This window comes from Canis lupus, chromosome 22 (genome assembly GCF_011100685.1).
Source record: "Canis lupus familiaris isolate Mischka breed German Shepherd chromosome 22, alternate assembly UU_Cfam_GSD_1.0, whole genome shotgun sequence".
NCBI lineage: Eukaryota > Metazoa > Chordata > Mammalia > Carnivora > Canidae > Canis > Canis lupus.
This window is the reverse complement of record NC_049243.1, coordinates 11,643,125-11,657,542: the sequence shown is the minus strand read 5'-3', so window position 1 is coordinate 11,657,542 and position 14,418 is coordinate 11,643,125. Positions and strand designations below refer to the sequence as shown.

At 36.1% G+C, this 14,418-nt stretch overlaps 1 long non-coding RNA gene across 13 annotated transcripts in view; it reads right to left on the bottom strand.

Moving 5' to 3' along the window:
• Window positions 1-14,245, bottom strand: part of LOC102154168 — a 56,238-nt gene extending 41,993 nt beyond the window's left edge. For 8 of the 13 annotated variants that reach the window (XR_005375994.1, XR_005375995.1, XR_005376000.1 and 5 more), the window contains exons 1-2: window positions 10,577-10,714; window positions 740-876 (exon numbers count right to left, since the gene is read on the bottom strand). This is a non-coding gene — a long non-coding RNA (uncharacterized LOC102154168). Of the gene's footprint in view, window positions 1-739; window positions 877-3,585; window positions 3,824-10,576; window positions 10,715-14,050 lie in introns of those variants that run through there. The other 5 variants (XR_005375998.1, XR_005375997.1, XR_005376002.1 and 2 more) reach the window with 5 other exon arrangements.
• Window positions 14,246-14,418: the final 173 nt, after the last annotated feature.

The following is a 14,418-nucleotide window of genomic DNA, read 5'->3' as shown; positions in this document are numbered from 1 at the left end:
CTTAAACCAGGAGAAAAAAGACATCACAGAACAAAAGTGAGGTGGCATTTCAAGTAGAGAGAAGTGGTTAAGGGAGCCTATAGTCACTAAGAAGTCAAACCAAACTTGACAAAAATGTCCCAGAGCATTTAGGGTATTTCACTGGCATAGTGATGGTTTGAATAGAGAATTGAGGGAAGTAAGGAAGTAGAGACAGTGAACAAAGATGCATTTGCCAACTCTGAAAGGGAGAAACAGGTGGTCTGACAAGGATTCCCTTTTCAAGATGGAAAGACTTAAGGACGGTTGCTAACAGAGAAAGGGGCCAGGAGAGAGGAGATTACCGATGTAGAAGCCCCCCACCTCCAAAAAAGTAAGTTCTAGTAAGGGTCAGGAATAAGCTAAGTGTAAATTAGGTAGGTTTACATACAGCTGGGAGATTACACATGAAAACATGATTTTTGGAGAACTATTTAGCAATATAAAACAAAAACTCCAATACTGATCATATCTTTGGCTTATACCTCTATCTGATAATTTATTCCTATGGAAATAATTCTACAGGTAGAAATTTTTGTACATATAACTTAGTCATGTTGTAAGTTATAATGATTGAACATATGTTCTTTAATTTCCAAGTCTTTATGATAAGAAGTAGATACTCAATTGTTTTTTTCTTTTCTTTTTTTTTCTTCTGTACTTTGTTTAATGTACAATATATTAGCATTAAGTAGTACTAAACACTCAACATTTTAGATACCTTAAATAATCAATTGTACTTGGGGTGCTTGGTTGCCTCAGTCAATTAGGTGTCTGCTGTTGATTCCAGATACATTGTTCATCTCACGGTCATGAGTTCAGGTCCTGTGTTGGGCTCCATGCTGGGTGTGGAGCCTTCTTAAAAAAAAAAAAAAAATCAATTGCACTCAAAATAGAAACATTATGGGACACCTGGGTGGCTCAGTGGTTGAGCCTCTCTGCCTTCGGCTCAGGGCATGATCCTGGGGTTCCGGGATCGAATCTTGCATTGGGCTCCTGCATGGAGCCTGCTTCTCCCTCTGCCTGTGTCTCTGACTCTTTCTCTTTGTCTTTCATGAATAAATAAATAAAATCTTTTAAAAAATATAGAAACATCACTATATACTAATTAAAGCTGATTTTTACCTTCATATTAAAGTGAGTTTTTAAAAGAGCTGACATCATAGATTTAAGTTAGATATTTTGTTTCATCCTTACTCTAATTCTGATTGTTAGTCTAATTTTAATTCTTACTTATGTCTTCACAGATTTGTCCTAACAATGTAACAATAACTTTACAAATTAATCCTCACTCTATGGATCCAGGTAAAAATACAGCCATCTCATATCTGTTAAGGTTGTAGGATCTAGGCTATCTCATCTATTCTTTATCAGGGCATAAGGTATTCCAATTGCATTTATTCATAAATTACTCAAGCTGAGTTCGTTAGTCAAGTCAATAGTTTTACCTCTTGTATAGGATATGCTGCCATTTTTATAATAAAGTTTATTTTCATATTTTGATATCTGATGTTTTACATCAAAATGCTTGTTTTTAAGTTTTACATGGCCAAAAGTACCAAGTCTTTGGTTCTGTCATTATGATATATGGACCTAGCTTGTTGGTGTAATTGGAAATTTATCTTCTTGGTATCTCATTATAATTAACAGGGTCATCTGGAGGTTTTATGTATATGGAGGTAAAGGATTCAGTCTGAATTCTTAGTGGTTTTCTTAGGCCAGTTTGTTATTCATAATTTTGGAACATATAGTTAACCATCCTCCCTTGGTGTGATTATTGATTGTGAATATCAATTCCTCCTCCATTATCCCCTCCCCCAACAATAAAAATCATCTTTACCCCGTCACCATAATTTGTCTGCCCTAGGAAACATTTTCAAAAAATCTGTTCATCTAATTCTATGCATATATTATTATGGATCCTGGTCATAATTCTAGCTTTTTATAATGTATTTTACATATTAAATTTCATCTGAAGTAATCCTTAATCACAAACAATAATACAATGGTTGAAAATTTTGGGGATTCCTGGGTGGCTCAGTGGTTTAGCGCCTGCCTTCGGCCCAGGGTGTGATCCTGGAGTCCCAGGATCAAGTCCCACATCGGGCTCCCTGCGTGGAGCCTGCTTCTCCCTCTGCCTATGTCTCTGCCTCTCTCTCTCTCCCTCTGTGTCTCTCATGAATAAATAAAAATAAAAAATCCTAAAAAAAAGAAAAAAAGAAAATTTTAAGTAGAAGAAAATCTTTTGGGTCAGGAAGGATTTTGAGCCTAAAATCATGCCAAAATAACAATCACCTACTATATGGAAATGTAATCAAAATAATTATCATTGTTTATGGGAGAGAGCAAAGCAGGAAAATATTCCAATTGTAGACTCATTCTCTATTTTCTTCATTTTGAATAAAGTGTTATGTCAGAAAATTGATTGACTAGGGTTGACTTTGTTTTTGTCTAGCTGATAACTGTTGTGATAAGTTTTATAAGACCATGAAATTGTATTGTTGCCAAATGGCTTGCTTATGCAAATTCTCCAGAAGTCTTTTTTCTAATAATAATTATAGTTTCCATGTCGTAAGTACCTATTATGTGGCAGGCACTGTGGATAGACTATCTAATTAATTTTTCAGAAACCCTATGAGAAAGGTATTACTATCCCCACATGTGGATGAGAAAACTGAAGATAAGAGAGGTTAAGTAATTTGAAAAAGGTCATTCAGCTAAGTGCTAAAGCCAGTATTTTAAGGCAAGCGTGTTTGAGACCAAATTTGGTATGCTCTCTCCTTATATTTTTCTTCCTCTATCTTGTAAGTCAAAGAGAGATAGGAACAAGGTATGAAAATGAGCATTTTAATTTTGGGGGAATGCTTAAACACTAGAGTAAAACACACACACATTCTTTTAATGTTGAATTGAAAATTTTATATATCTGTAAGTATTTGTGTATGTGTGTGTCTATATACACATAATTATTAAGCGTTGGATTTTTAGAGCTCACTTTGGCAGCACATATACTAAAAAAGAAAGTTGGATTTTTAAATATTGATACTTTGAATCAAGCATTAAAATACTTGCAGCTGAGTGTAGGTGTTTACTTGATTATATACTGTTTTGCTTGGACAAAAGTAGATATCTCACAATGCCACAAGAGTGCTTAATGTTCCACTATTCTAAAGAAACTGATATATTTTTGAAACAGTGCTGCAGAATTTTATTTATGATTATATATCTGTCTGATGTTCAGAAACCTTTTTCAGTCTTCTCACTTTCTTCTTTGTTGTAACAAGATTTCATAAAAAACATATGCTTACAAAGTGTTGATTAGCTCAAGTTGGGTGAAATGGGTAACACTTTGGAAAGACAGCACCATATCAGACATCAAAATAACTTCAAAAGTTTGGAAAAGTAGCCATAAACAAACAGGATAAAATAATGTTTGCTGGCGAGGGAGGAAAAAACAAGACAAACTGAAAATCATATAAGATTAGTTACTTGTGCTTTTAGAGTAGGAAAAAAAAATCCGCAAGGTGCCGCTAATGTAATGTAATTTCTATGAAAGAATTTGCAGACCTTGTGCATGTTAATAAGGGCATTTGGTGGGGAGGGTGAAGGCAGTGTCCTTGCAATCTCAGTTACTTGTCAGAGCTGACCTCTTCCTAGCTCCTGGTGGTGACTGTACTGACACCAACACAGGACTCCATACTATGCCAAATTCCATGAGAACAGTGTTCAACAGGAATATCATAACTTTTCTTTGTATTAGCAAATAGAATTTGAAATTACTCTTCCATGATTCCAATCTTGGTGGCTGGAAAAGAAGAAGGGAGACAGAAAGCTCTATTTTTTCATCATGTAAATGTTAGTCATCATATTATCAATGCTAATAGTAGCCAAACATTTAATGCAAACATTATTTATTGCAAAAATAAAATGATCACCTCAGTAAACCTCAACAGAGGTTTACAGAGATTAAATTATTTACTAACGTCACAATCTGGTAGGTGTTGGTGTCAGGACTCTAGGTCTACAATGCCTACATTTCAAATTTCTCCTCCTGCCACTGGCTTCTCTGGCAGCTGCTCATTCTTTGTGGCAGAGAAAATCATGTCACCTGGCTTCCTTCACTTAAGATCTTTTGGACCTTGGGGCCACCTAGCGTCCCAGTAACTCCCTCCTATTGCTTTATATTGTTCAACCCAGTTCCTCTGATAGAGGAACTTTTCTCTGATTGGAAAATCTGCCTAAAATTGGAGGAACGCTTTGCTTCAGCCCACTAGATAGAGCATGTTTACCCTACTGCAGGACTGAGGAAGGTAGCTATCCCTTCTGCCTTTGGGGTTTCCCTTCTTCTTACTCTTCTTCATTCTGATACTACCTCACCTTATTGTAAAAAAATTGTCTTTTATCATGGAATGATTTATATTAACTAAGAAAAAATATATGCTTAAGAAACTAAAAGACCCAAAGATTACATGGAAAAACAAAATTTTTGAAGTCTTGGGAAGTGATAGCACTGGATTGAAAATTCAATGGAAGACCTAAAAGGCAAAAATATGGAGGACAAATAAATAAATATCTTAAGACGGGTGGCTGATGGTGGCTGATTCTTTTTGCATTAGGATATGCTGGACATCAAGAGCTAAAATTAATCGGTTTAATAAGAGTTTACCTAGTGCCAACCATTTGGCTGGATGGTAAGGAGAAAACCAGAGTCCCTGCCTTCACAGAGTCTGGGAGGATCCCTCATCAATGAGGAGTAATTAGAATAAAAAGTAGCCAACACTCTGGCAATGGCCAGCAGAGAATAATAATGTTGCCTGAGGAAAGGATACCTATTTAATACCAGGGATTACAGAGAAGAATTTGTTTGATAAATGATGTTTGAGTCTAATCTTTTGATGAACAACTTCAGTAACCAGGTAGCTGACCCATGTGGCTCATTGGTCTCTTCGTTGTTAGACTTCTTTGTGACTGATAATAAAAATATGAAGCTTGAAAAAATCTTGATTGTGATATGTAGAAGTTAGAGTAAGAAATCATCATTGAGATCATCATCATCATTGTCATCATCATCAAAGTTTTGAAAGTTCTCACTTTAGCCCAGCATTATCTGGGTAAAAGTAAAAAAGTCATACTCTCACTAAGGCTTCTGATCCTTCCATTAGTAAAAGAGATTCTGAAAAGCTGGAAGAATTGCTCCTCTTTTCTCCTATACATGACATTTTGGCCACACCCTTGATCTCCTCATTACTGGAAATTTCTTTCCCTCTAAGCATAAGCCTATGGCTTCCGAATTTAGATCAATAGCTCAAGCATCTTTTTAGAGCTGCATGTCCATAGTTCCAATTGCCTCTTCTACATCTCTAATGCATATTTTCCATAAACTGAGAATGTTTAAAACTGAATGAATCATTTCTCTATCTTCAAACCTATTTGACTCAGCCCTCTATTCGCTCCCAACACCCTGTCAAAGACAACTCTTATTTGTCTCCTTTAAACAGCTCTTGACAATTGGCTTTATCTAGCTCAATTTCTTGAACACATCACTTTTATTATTCTCTTTTCCAGGCCCCACAAACATGCTTTCCCTCTGAAACTTTTTCTGTCCAAACTCTTCCTTACATCTATGAATTCCCATTCAAGCCTCAGGTCTCAATTTAGATGTCATTTCCCCCAAAATGTTTTCACGGATATTCATAGTTTGTATCAGAATTGCATTTCCCTCCATTCATTTAAAAATATTTATTAACTGTCATATATGTCCCAGGTACTATAGATTTTTAAATGACTCTCATAAGGACAGCAACCAAAGAAAGACAGGTCTGGAATGTAGTAGATTACCCCCCAAGGCATGCCAAGTAAGTGTTTGCCAGATGGATATCTAGGTTACCAAGAAATTAGCCAGGCTGAGAAAGGAAGTGAGAGCATTTTGAGCAGAGAGGACAGTGTGAGTCAATCACAAACAGATACAGCAGTAAGGGTGGAAAACTGACTGTGTAGTTCAATAAGGTAGCAGAGGGCTTCTTTGTGGATAAAGAGAAGTTTATAGTAAACACACTATGCGTATCAAGTACATTGGTTGAACAGGAGGAAGAGATTTGGGGCAGTAACTAACTAAAGAGCTATCTGAAAATAAGGAATGGTGCATTTAACTTGTTTTCTATAAAAGTTTGAGAAATATTTAACTTGAAGGGTAGTATGTATCAGAGTTGTACATTTAAATAAAAAGGATTTAACTCAGGGGAAGAAAAAACACAATTGTGACAGGAGGGGAAGGAAATTAAAATCTGGTTAGAAGAACTCCTTGGCCAGGAACAGAAAAAGGAAAATACTGGTGAAACTGGAAGAAAAGTAAGGATTTTATCATTATTTTTATTGGTTCACTTGAAAGTGGAAACACAGGAAATTACTTTTTTTGAAAAATTTAATAGCTCTATGAAGAAAACACTGTTGTCTGCTGCAATGAAGGAAAACATAAGAAGAATGATAAAGTTGTGGAATAGCCAAAGTGGGAAAGAGAATGGGATGGAATTTGAAACATATAGAGGCCTGCACTGTGTTAGTAGGTCCGAGAGTGATTCTTTCCACTTTAAAAACTCACCATGATATATCAAGAGTTTCCTGGGAGTAATAAAAATCTTTCAGTGGTGGGACCAGCCAATCGAGTTTAAAGCATCCCCTTATCAGAACCTATAACCTCTGTCCTCAGCCCTTTTTCTGAAAACCCTGCCTTTCTCTTGGGTGACACTGCTCCTGCAAATTCCTCTGAAGAAATCTGCTTTCTAAATCAGGAACTGTTGAATTGGTCTCCCCAAATCGGACTCCTCTATTAGACTTACAAAAAACTCCTTTAGCTAATCCAGACTTAGTAATCTATAGTGATGGCTCTTAGGCCAAAAATCCTGAAGGGAAATATCAAGCTGCATATGCTAGAACTACTAAATATGAATTATTAGAAAGTTTAACTCAGCTCAGCCTGCAGAATTCTTTGCCATCACTCAAGCATGAATTAGCAAAAGACAAAGCTTCAAGTGTTTACACTCACAGCAGGTATGCTTTCAGAGTGGTCTATGACTTTGGTATGCCTCTGGAAACAGAAAGGATTTTAAACATCAAATGGTGCACCTATCAAAATGGATCTTAGGTTGCTGATCTCCTCTCTGCATTGTTATTACCTTCACAAATTGCTGTTATCAAAATTGAGGTTCATGCATGCTGGTCAGAGTATCAGGGAAATGCTATGGCTGACTTTCATGGGAAGGCTGCTGAGACATTTTTGATGCACCCAAACTCTGTAATTTAACTGAACTTCATAAGATAGATCCAAATCAGGTTACTCTGACAACTTGTGTAACAGATGAAAAATTGTGTCAGATATCGAAAAACAAAAATGGCACCCAGAAGGCTGCAAATTTAATGAAAAAAGCGCTGTCTGTTGCTTCCCGAATCTCTCACATTGCCACTCTTATGAGCATTTCACATGACAACCCACCATGTAATTAACAATATGACCCAAATTATAGAAAATATTGGTGGCTCGGTGGCTCAGTTGGTTGAGCATTCCACTCTTGATCTCAGCTCAGGTCTTGATCTCAGAGTTGTGAGTTCAGGCCTCACATTCAAGCTCCAAACCCAGCGTGGAGCCTACTTAATTTATATATTTAAATATATCTATCAGTAGAGAGATGATTGTTTTATATATAAAACAATTGTGGGGTGATTGTTTTAATCTGGCATGACAGGTTTATAATCAGTCAACCTGTCAGCCACAAACCCACATAAAACTATTGAAGTACCTCCGGGCATTGGTCCCTCCCTATCAGGACCATCTGAACATTTACCATTGAAATTCATTCAATTGCCTCCTAATATAAGATATCAGCATGTACTTATAATGTTGTGTCTATTTTCTAGATGGGTAGAAGCTTTTCCTGTCAGAAAGCTGATGCTGCTACCATAGCAAAGAAATTAGAAAATGTTTTCCCACTATGGGGAACTCCATGCAAAATTTCAAGTGATTGAAGCACTCACTTTACTGAACAGGACATAAAACAGTTGAACAAGGTTATTCAGACACTGTGGCACTATCATTGTCCCTGTCATCCTCAGTCTTCAGGGGAAATTGAACCAATGGTATTTTGAAACTGAAATCAGCAAACCAACTGAAACCACAGAATCACCATGGTTTGAAGTGTTATTATTAGCCCTTATGACTTTAAGGTCAGCACCTTTTGGGAAACATAAATTGACACTATATGAGATCATCTCTGGGGACCAGTGTCCTTAATGATAGAACCCATATACAACCTGTTCTTGTGAATTCTGATTTGACCCAAATACTATAAAGCACTATACTGTTTGTATTTATTTATTTATTATTTATTTATTTATTTATTTATTTATTTATTTATTTATTTATGATTTTATTTATTCATGAGAGACAGAGAGAGAGAGAGGCAGAGACAGATAGAGGAAGAAGCAGGCCCCATGCAGGGAGCCTGATGTGGGACTCAGTCCTGAGACTCCAGGATCACGCCCCATGCTGAAGGTGCTAACCACTGAGCCACCTGGGGGATCTCCTGTTTTTAATAGGTCTTAGAGGCTTTCAAAGATCCCCACATGTTGGGGACTTCATACTGTGTACACTGAAACCTGGAGGGTGGCTATTCTGGAAGAGACATCAATGAAAAATAGCACTTGAGTCTTGGTGGCAAGGGCCCTACTAGTTTTTTTCTTAACTTGTCACATAGTGAATTATCGGGTCCATCTAACTTTGTCCATATCGCTCAATTAAAGAGAGCGTCCCTGGACTTTGGATTTGCCACCTTACAGCTGACTTGAAATTAAGGATTAAAAAAATAATAACATAATATAGACAGCTTCTGTCCAAGATCATGGAACAAGTTTCTGTAAAATTCCTTTTTTTTTTCCAGGACTTAATTTTACAGTGATTATTATGTTATTAGTGCCTTGCAAAGTAACTCAAAATGTTTAAATTTATGCTTTTCTTTATGTTGAGAACTCTTCCCACTTAGACTGAATGCCCACTGAGGTTTACCAGTCAAGGAGTAGCTTTTCTACTAGTTAAAATGATTGTTGGTCTTGTAGCTGTTTAAATCCCAATTAATATTATAACAAGCTCCTATATATATTTGGATGACTAATTCAGGAATACAGCTTTATGAAAAGGTCCAATATACTTTTCTTGGCCATGCAACTTTATGGTTGACTAATCTGATATTGGGAAGAAGCCTCAGAAGTCAAGGCATGGGCCATAACCACTGTTAAATTCATTGCTTGTATCCTGTCCTTATTAATAGAAAACCTTAATGGTACCGGAACTGATCTGGAGCATGTTCCACACTCACTCTGTAACCAAACCCCATAGTTTGATTCAGATGAAGAAGACTAGATTCCTATATACAATGGAACATATTTACAATTAGATAATGACAACAATATACCTTTAATTAAATTTTCAAGGAAATTAGTGAAGCTATACACTGGTTCAATGAAAAATCACTAGATAAATGGAATGCTTCCATAATGCCTCCATTATATAAAGTAATAAGAGTAATTATAAGTAATAAGTATAAGTAATAATCACTTATAGTATAAGTAATAATCACTTTTTAGAGAGACCAATATTGAGGGCACCATTAGAAACAAAATCAATCATTTATAAACAATTATATGACAATGGACTGCTAGACCAAATTCATAGGAATTTTTTGCTGTTCTTGTTTCAATTAAAATTTAAACACCAGCCCTTTAAGATGGGAGTGTGCTGATACCTATATGACAAAGAATAGCTATGACCTCCACCTCTTCTCTGATTAGCGGGTCACGGGATCCATGCTAATGGTCTCTCTTAACAGTACTGGATTATTCATCCTCAGTGGTAATTAGATACACAGTTTTCCTATTCAAGTGGACACTGTGATTTAGGTTATCTTGCACCTCAAATGACTAGAGATGAATCCGTAAATGCTGGCCAGGTTCTAAACTCAGGATCATTTGTATATAAAATGACTCCTCATAAGTGAGAGTCTCATGAGCTTCCAAACCCTGTTATTCAAAAAAGCTCTGGTTTCTACACATTTGCCGGAAGGCTTTTTCCTCAATTAGAAGGTGATGAATTAGAAACGCCACTTATTAATATTTCTGCAACTACTGAAAAAACCTTCAACAATCCCCTAAATGCTCTCCAAGCAGTACAAACTGAAATAAATGGTTTATCTTCAGTGATATTCTGAAACAGGAGAGTCCTTGATGTCCTTACTGCTCAACAAAGAGATGTGTGTGCTATAATAGGTGAAAAAGGTTTCTATGTTGACAAATCATTTATCACAATTGTTATCCGAAATCTAAAGCATCTTAAAGACTAGAAAATTTTTTTCATCAGATAAATGATACCTCTTCTATAGATCTAGTTCAATTTGTCCAACCTTGGCTCCTGGTAACCTCTGCTCTGGGGAATTTTTAAATTCTTGGCAAGTGTTCTCCTTATAGACCTCATATTAACCTCTCCTTTGTGCATTCTGGAGGGTTTTTTAAATACCTGTTGGTAGCCACTCACACACCAAATGGCATCTGTCCATAGGGATCAGGCAACTGGATGAAGTCGACATTCACCACATAAACAATGAAGATGGTGACTGCATACGTGACCCTCCCACCTAAGCCTCCAGCTCATCTCATGGCAACAGCTAATACATGAGTCTTCACCCAGACTACACCAACTGGGTAACTGAGAGCAATGCTACTGGTTGATCATGCTCTCAGCCTGCTGAGAACTTGACCAAAACGAGGACACTGTTAAAGTTAAATACAAATGAAAAGCATACTTAAAAATTCCCTATGCACACAAAACCAGTTAGTCATATAAGTGAAGTATAATTCCACTTATTTTATAAGACAAATGAAGTCAACTTGACCTGAGTCTCTTCTTGCTTATGTGTCTGACAATCATTAGCAAAACTTAAATAGGTCCTCCAAATTGATATGAAGTCACCACTAATTGACTCTCTTTCATGTCAGAAAATTCTAATATTGTAACCAATCACCGAAAAAATTAAACACTCACTGCCTTCACACTATAAAACTGCCTTATAACAATATACCTCTGCGCCTCATTCATTTTTTTGGTTTGAGTGTTCCCAGTTTGCAAGCTGTCTTTTGGTGTGTGTGCAATAAGCTTTCACTAATTACTACTTAAGTGATTCGCTGGTTTTGCTTCTGTTTGATATGAACTTTTGACAGGGAATCGTAAATTAAAGTGTTAGGACTCAGAAAATAGACGATAATGAACAATTCCTGAATTTTTCTCCCATCACTATTTTTGTTATTGGCAGGTGTTCTACAATCTTCTGTGGTCTATTTTAGTCATTGATGGAAATGGAAGCTACACAAATGCTTTCATAGAAGTATGAACTAAATTAAAGCTAACAAATGCATGATCGAAAAAGGGAGTTAATGTGAAAAGTAAAATGTAGATTCCATCTATGTTCATTTCTAAAAAGTAGCAGAAAGTAGTATAAGGTAATGCGTTTGTGGTTAGAACTCTATTAGTCCATTAAACACGAGTCATGGTTTTCTTTCGGCACATCTTAATTTTCAATGTAAATATTTTTCTGAAAGCTAGGTATGTGTTTTGAAGAAAATGAAGTTTGTTTTATTCATGGTTGGGAGATTTGCATGTACTGTATGATTGACACAGAAAGAAATATTACGTTGAACAATTTTACGGCAGACATGCCCAAGGCAATTCAGATGAGAGAATTAATAACAATGCAAGCAAAAGAAATTTCTTATTAAAATTTTGTTAACTGGAAGTATAATTCATTAAAGATTATATCATTATAAAAATCCATCATGCCAGTGGGGACTTCCATGGCCTTGCTTAGTAAATTTTACATGATTTTTATGTCCTGAAATTGTGTAAAGTTAAACTTACTTGTGCCCTCCAATGTTAGATTTTTTTTTGTGGAGCACCAAAATAACTAGCACAGTCTATAACCACGCTGAATTCCTCAGGCATTTTAATATTTCAAAGAAAAAAATAAAATCATATTCAAAGTTCTTTACAAAACCTTCTTCTGATAATAAAATGAATGTATTTGCGTTAAAAAATTTGGAAGATAAATGCAACCTCTTGATTTCAGTTGTAGTTTCTCCTATATCTTAATATGCATGTTTTTCCATAGTTGACATCTCACTAAATGTAGCAAATATGAATTTTACATTCATGCGAACTCAAGTGTGAAATAATTGTATTTTTTTTTATTTCTCCTTAACAGACTTGCACTTCTAACTCTAGCCTCTGTCCTGCCTGATGACAGAGAATTTGATGTATTTATTTCAGGCTTGTACTTGGTCCCTTTTGGGTAAGACAAGTCAATCCAAGTTTCTTTTTCAGTAGGCTGGCATCTAACTTCCCTTGGCCCTCCAAGCTATTGGTTTGGTTAGAACTAGTGGGTGTGTCTATAACTTCCCTAGAAAACTATTAAGACATAGCCGTTCTGTCTTAGGTCTTGTTTCACCAGGGGAAAGACTCTGTTAAGTTTAATAATATATTAGAATCATACCCATTCCATTTTATTTTATTTCATTTTATTTTATTTTATTATTTATTTTGGGGGAGAGTGATGGATATACTCATTACTGATAGAGGTGACAGCTTCATTGGTGTATACACATGACAAAATGTATCAAATTGTACACTTAAGTATGTACAGTTTATCATACATCAATTTTACCTAACAAAAGCTATTAAAATATTTTTAAAAATTAAACAGAATAGAAATTTCTTCAGGGAGTCTGTGCAGCCCTTAAGCTGAAGCCCAGATTCCTACAAAAAGAGCATGCAAGACCCTGGGCAGGCAATGTGTCACCTACTGGCTTTTCCAGCCTCATGGTGGCTGTTCCCCAGGCCATTGCCACCACTACCTCCCCATCAAACCTTAAATGCCAGCCTCTATTCGTGCTCAAACTTTTACTTCTCAAAGGCAGTATATCTAGTCTTGTCTCCAGACTTTTTAGGGTTTTTTTTGTTTGTTTGTTTGTTTTGGCTTTTAATTTTTTTCTTATTTATTTATTTATTTATTTATTTATTTATTTATTTATTTATTTATTTTTATTGGAGTTCAATTTGCCAACATAATAGCATAACACCCAGTGCTCATCCCATTAAGTGCCACCCTCAGTGCCGTCACCCAGTCACCCCCACCCCTCGCCCACCTCCCTCCCATTCAATTTTAAAGTGAATAGGAAAAAACAACTCGTTGCTTCTCAATCTCAGTTGAAGGGACTTTCCATAAGACAGCCCCAGATACATACAAAGTGGTACCTGGCCACTGTATTCTGCTTTGTTGAAAGGTAATATGGTAATATGGAGGTGATATGCAGTTGTTGCCAGTAGTTGGTACCTTCTTTTAACTTCAGATAGAACATGCTACTTACAAACCATAGCCTCAGGTATGCTGCTTCCTAGAGTTTCAGCCTGACTCAGGCTGAAATAGAAATAGCTAGCTACTTTCTACTTTCTGATTGCAAAACTTGAAAGTTTGGCCACACCTTTGAGGATAGATGTCTTCTTGGTGGAATCACTCTGATGATTCTAGGTATCTCTTTTCTTTGCATATTTTTATGTCTTTACTTCCTTCTACCACTTCAAAGCTCCTTCTTCTCCAGCTCAGAAAAAGCTGGTCAAGTCCAAAATGAGGAATATGAGTTTCTCTCATATTTATTATTAATTGCTTGAAATCTACATTTAGCTTCCTCCAGGGTTTAGCTATTTTCATTTTCAAATACCTATGGTAGCTATTCAGAAATCTCAGCTTTCAAAAAATGTGACCCTGCTATGTCTGTAAAGATTATTTTACATTATCTTTTGGTATTGAATGCTTTTAATTCGATGAAAGAATGAGCTCAAGAAACGGTTTTGATAGTGAAGGTACAATGAGGTCATTTTGGTAGGAACAAAAATAGCAGTTAGTATTTCCAATATATATTAAATGTACATGAAATTTCATACCTGCTTTTCCTCACTTGACATTATAAGATGAAAAATCCCTCATATTATTATCATGTCTCCTCAAATACACTCACGAGACATTTTTGAGATACTAACTGAATCAGGTGCCTCTTTTGCACCACTTCATATTCTATCTGCCTCAACTGTATTTGTTTCACAAATGTAAGGGCCCTGATTAACTGTGCAAGTACAAACTCACAATGCCTCACATTATGCTCTCACCCTGTGTCTCCCATTCTCAGGCTTCTCTGTTTATGATAATGAGAGATTCTACTTAGCACTGATGATAATTGCTGACATAGAACCATATCGAAGTTAGACTGCCCACCAATGCAATGGCAATAAAGACTTAATTGCTGGTGGTCAGT